Source organism: Mauremys reevesii, unplaced genomic scaffold (genome assembly GCF_016161935.1).
Source record: "Mauremys reevesii isolate NIE-2019 unplaced genomic scaffold, ASM1616193v1 Contig1, whole genome shotgun sequence".
NCBI classification, from domain to species: Eukaryota; Metazoa; Chordata; order Testudines; family Geoemydidae; genus Mauremys; species Mauremys reevesii.
Window position 1 is genome coordinate 4,028,955 of NW_024100715.1, and position 6,000 is coordinate 4,034,954.

The following is a 6,000-nucleotide window of genomic DNA, read 5'->3' on the forward strand; positions in this document are numbered from 1 at the left end:
TCCTGCTATGAGTTCTTTGTGGGCGGAATCCCAAGCTCGCTGATTTCAGTGGGGAGCTCTGCAGGCGTGAGGGTCCGCTGCAGCACTGCAGGGTCGGAACTTAAAAAGTAAAAGCAAAACGCCCACATAAGCTTCAAGAAGGCAAATGACCTCAGCGGATAAATGTCGTAATCATACAAGAGTTTAGAAATAAACCAAATCCAAATTCTACACAAATCCTTTTGCAAGACAGAATATGTTCCTTTTCATTTGGCATGAGGGGCCTGGAGGTCTCAGCTGCATTTCGAGCCATTTATCAAATCACAGCGGCATCCCACCCAACATCCTTTTTTCCTTCAGTTTGTTGATTTAAGAGTTTGTGTGTGTGTGTGTGAGAGAGAGAGAGAGAGAGAGAGAGAGAAGGCAACAGCGAGATTTTGTTTGAATGAATCCACACTTAGTGGTTTTACTAACACCATGTTTAAATGAATCCACACTTTGGGGTTTACTAACACCGCGTGTTTAAATGAATCCACACTTTGGGGTTTTACTAACACCGCGTGTTTAAATGAATCCACACTTTGGGGTTTTACTAACACCGCGTGTTTAAATGAATCCACACTTAGTGGTTTTACTTACTAACACCACATGTTTAAAAAACATGAAAACGAACATTTGTCCTTCAGTTCATTTGGAACCACCACCTTTTCCTTCTCCTCCTGCTTCTCATTCCTCTTTCTGGGGTTTCCTTTTCGCCCAGCACAGAATGCTGCTCCTGTCTGGATTCCCTTTGTCCCAGCTGCCGATGGGGAGGTGGCTGGGGGTTGCAAAGAGAGTCCTTTTTGCTGGAGGGTCCTGAGCAAGCAGAACCTGGCCTTTGAGGAAAGGTTAAGAAAACTAGGCACGTTTAGTCTTGAGAAAAGAAGCTGGAGCGGTGCCTGATAACAGTTTGCAAATATGTTAAAGGTTGTTACAAAGAGGACGGTGATCAACTGTTTTCCATGCCCACTGAAGGGAGGATAAGAAGGAATTGGTTTACTCTGCAGCAAGGGAGATTTACACTGGATATTAAAAGCAATTTTCTAACTCTAAGGGGAGTTAAGCTCTGGAACAGGAGGTTCCAAGGGAGGTTGTAGAATCCCCGTCACTGGAGGTTTTTAAGAACAGGTTGGACAAACATCTGTCAGGAATGGTCTAGGTTTGCCCTGGTCCTGCCTCAGGCTGGGGGAATGGACTGGGTGATGTCTCAAGGTTACGTTCAGCCCTACATTTCTATGTCACACCATGGCCCTGTCTTCACCAGGAAAAAAAAGGGTTTACACCACCATGTTGGCTAACATATGGCAAAATCTGAGTGTGGACAAGACAGTTGTCACACGCATTAACTGGTCACGTCTTTTCCCCGGGCTGTTAATGTGTGTGAAAACCACAAACTGCCCACGGAGGATTTTACCATGTTAGCGAACACAATTAAAAAAAAAATCATGTTTCACGCTCTTTACAAACTAGAGGCTGGTTATGAAATGAGCCACTTTGACTTCCTATATGTTAGTCATTTGTGAATCGGCTGACTGGAAGTGGTTTGTCTTTTTTTTTGTGGGGCTTTTGTGGTGTAAACAAAGTATTGAAATGACTGTGCTGTCTTCTAAGGGAGAAATGTTGAGCATTTACAATATAGGCGCCCACTTACCCTCTAGCCACAGGGTGCTCGACCCTCCCCCTCCGCCCCAGGCCCCACTACCACTCCACCCCTTCTACTAAGCCGCTGTCCCCACTCTGCCTCTTCCCGCCTCTCCCTCCCTCCCAGAGCTTCCTGAATGCTGCAAAACAGCTGTTTGCGGTGGGCAGGAGGAGGGAGGGTGGGCGGGCAAAAGGCACTGGGAGGAGCTTGACTGCCGGTGGGTGCTGAGCACCCGCTAATTTTTCTCCATGGGTGCTCCAGCCTTGGAGTACCCACAGAGTGGACGCATATGGTTTACAACAAAGGGCACGTCACAAGCACCAATGGACTCAAATGTGCATCTTAATGATGCTTTTCTTGGTTTTCACAAGTCGGAGTTCTGCAGAACTTGATGGTCTGGGAAGGCAGCCGATAGCTTCAACTCTGCCTAACTACATTGTTTTTAAACTTTAATAGCCACTAAGTATTTGTAAATTGCATAGCACAAGGGAGACCCTGAGCTCAGTTGGGGGCATCTGAGGTACAATCCTCAGCAGATCAGAAGTGACTACAGGGCTCTGGGAGTAAGAGTGAGGGAGTTGGGAGTGCAGATGGTGCTCTCTTCAGTCCTTCCAGTCAAGGGTAGGGGCCTCGGCGGAGATAGATGCATCCTGGAGGTGAATGTCTGGCTGCGAGGATGGTGTCGACAGGAGGGCTTTGACTTCCTTGACCACAGGATGCTGTTCCAGGAAGGACTGCTAAGCAGAGATGGAATCCACCTATCAAGGAAAGGGAAGCACCTATTTGGCTACAGACTTGCTAACCTAGTGAGGCGGGCTTTCAACAAGGTTTGACGGGGGCAGGTGACCAAAACTCACAGATAAGTCAAAAACATGGAGACCTAGGAGAAGGGTCAGAATCTGTGGCGGGAGCATGGGCTGTTATAGCAGAAATAAAGGGGGGGGGGAATCAAAGCAGTATCTTAGATGTCTGTATACTAATGCGAGAAGTATGGGGAATAAGCAGGAAGAACTCAAAATGTTAGTAAATAAACATAACTATGTCATAGCTGGCATCATGGAGACCTGGTGGGATAATACGCATGACTAGAATATTGGTATAGAAGGATACAGCTTTCGCAGGAAGGACAGGGAGGGAAAAAGGGTGTTGCCTTATATATTAAAAATGTATACACTTGGACTGAGGTTGAGATAGAAATAAGAGACAGACTTGTTGAAAGTCTGTGGGTAAGGATAAAAGGGGTAAAAACCATGATGTCATGGTAGTGGGTCTACTTCAGACCACCAAACCAGGAAGAAGAGGCTTTTTTAAACAACTAACAAAATCATCCAAAGCACAGGACTTGGTGGTGATGGGGGACTTCAACTAGCCAGACATCGGTGGGGAAAATAACATAGCAGGGCACAGATTATCCAACAAGTTCTTGGAATGTATTGGAGACATTTTTTTTATTTCAGAAGGTGGAGAAAGCTACTAGGGGGAGGCTGTTCTAGATTTGATTTTGACAAACAGGGAGGAACTGGTTGAGATTTTAAAAGTGGAAGGCAACTTGAGTGACAGTGATCATGAAATGGTCGAGTTCTTGATTCTAAGGAATGGCAGGAGGGAGAACAGCACAATAAAGATCATGAATTTCAAGAAGGCAGACTTTAGCAAACTCAGGGAGTTGTTAGGTAAAATCCCATAGGAAGCAAATCTAAGGGGAAAAACAATTGAAGACAGCTGGCAATTTTTCAAAGCGATATTAAAGACACAAGAGCAAACTATGCCACTGCATAGGAAAAATAGGAAGTCTGGCAAGAGACCACCCTGGCTCAACCAGGAGATCTTCAATGATCTAAAACTCAAAAAAAGAGTCCTACAAAAAGTGGAAACTCAGACAAATGACAAAGGATGAATATAAACAAATAACACAAGTATGTAGGGACAAAATTAGAAAACCCAAGGCACAAAACAAGATCAAACTAGCTAGGGACATAAAAGGAAACAAGAAAACATTCTACAAATGCATTAGAAGCAAGAGGAAGATCAGGACAGAGTAGGCGGTTACTCAATGAGGGAGGCAAGACAATAACAGAAAATGTGGAAATGGTAGAGCTGCTTAATGACTTCTTTGTTGCAGTTGTCACCAAGAAGGTTGGTGGCGATTGGACGTCTAACATAGTAAATGTGAAAATTAGGCAGGATCAGAGTCTAAATAGGGAAAGAACAAGTCAAAAATTACTTAGACAAGTTAGATGTCTTCAAATCACCAGGGCCTTATGAAAAGCATCCTAGAATACTCCAGGAGCTGACTGAGGAGATATCTGAGCCATTAGCGATTATCTTTGAAAAGTCATGGAAGACAGGAGACATTCCAGAAGACTGGAAAAGGGGAAATCTAGTGCCCATCTATAAAAATGGAAATAAGAACAACCCGGGGAATTACAGACCAGTCAGCTTAACTTCTGTACCCGGGAAGATAATGGAGCAAATAATTAAGCAATCAATTTGCAAACACCTGGAAGATAATAAGGTGATAAATAACAGTCAGCATGGATTGGTCAAGAACAAATCGTGTCAAACCAACCTGATAGCTTTCTTTGACAGGGTAACAAGCCTTGTGGATAGGGAGGAAGCAGTAGATGTGGTATATCTTGACTTTAGTAAGGCTTTTGATACTGTCTTGCATGACTTTCTCATAAACAAACTAGGGAAATACAGCCTAGATGGAGCTACTACAAGGTGGGTGCATAACTGGTTGGAAAACCGTTCCCAGAGAGCAGTTATCAGTGGTTCACAGTCATGCTGGAAGGGCATAACGAGTGGGGTCCGGCAGGGATCGGTTCTGTTCAATAGCTTCATCAATGATTTAGATAATGACATAGAGAGTACACCTATAAAGTTTGAGGATGATACCAAGCTGGGAAGTGTTGCAAGTGCTTTGGAGGATAAGATTAAAATTCAAAATGATCTGGACAAACTGGAGAAACAGTCTGAAGTAAAGAGGATGAAATTCAATAAGGACAAATGCAAAGTCCTCCACTTAGGAAGGAACAATCAGTTGCACGCATACAAAATGGGAAATGACTGCCTAGGAAGGAGTACTGCAGAAAGGGATCTGGGAGCCACAGTGGATCACAAGCTAAATGTGAGTCAACAGTGTATTAACAGGAGTACTGTAAGCAAGACTCGAGAAGTAATTCTTCTGCTCTACTCCACGTTGATTAGGCCTCAACTGGAGTATTGTGTCCAGTTCTGGGCACCACATTTCAAGAAAGATGTGGACAAATTGGAGAAAGTCCAGAGAAGAGCAACAAAAATGATTAAAGGTCTAGAAAACATGACCTATGAGGGAAGATTGAAAAAATTGGGTTTGTTTAGTGTGGAGAAGAGAAGACTGAGAGGGAACATGATAACTGTTCTTAAGTACATAAAAGGTTGTTAAAGGAGGAGGGAGAAAAATTGTTCTTCTTAACCTCTGATAGGACAAGAAGCAATGGGCTTAAATTGCAGCAAGGGAGGTTTAGGTTGGACATCAGGGAAAACTTCCTAACTGTCAGAGTGGTTAAGCACTGGAATAAATTGCCTAGGGAAGTCGGGGAATCTCCATCATTGGGGATTTGTAAGAGCAGGTTGGGCAAACACTTGTCAGGGATGGTCTAGATAATACTTAGTCCTGCCTTGAGTGCAGGGGACTGGACTAGATGACCTCCCGAGGTCCCCTCCAGTTTTATGATTCTATCTGTGTGCCATCATTATATGCACAGTAAATCTTCAGTCACGACCCAGCACAGCTGTGTTAAAGCAGTGTTTCTCAACCCATGGTATGTGTACCCCTGGGAGTATGCAGAGATCTTCCAGGGGGTACATCAACTCATCTATTTGCCTAGTTTTACAACAGGCTACATAAAAACACTAGAGAAGTCAGTACAAACTAAAATGTCATACAGACCATGACTTGTTTATACTGCTTTATAGGCTATACACTGAAACGGACAATATTTATCTTCCAAATGATTTATTTTTATAATTACAGGGTAAAAATGAGAAAGGCAGCAATTTTACAGTAACAGTGGCTGTAGCACTTCAGCATTTTTATATCTGATTTTGTAAGCAAGCTGTTTTTAAGTCAGGTGAAACTTGGGGGTAACACAAGACAAATCAGGACTCCTGAAAGGGGGTACCGCAGTCTGGAAAGGTTGAGAGCTGCTGTGTTAAAGAATAACCTCCCTTGACTGCTCCACCCCAAACCAAATCCTGCTCTGTTCTCTTGGCAAGACACAAACTGTTTAAAAGAAAAGTTTTGTGGTTTTAGGGTGAATCACTTGCCGGAAACAACAATAACAGGCACCAGCCTC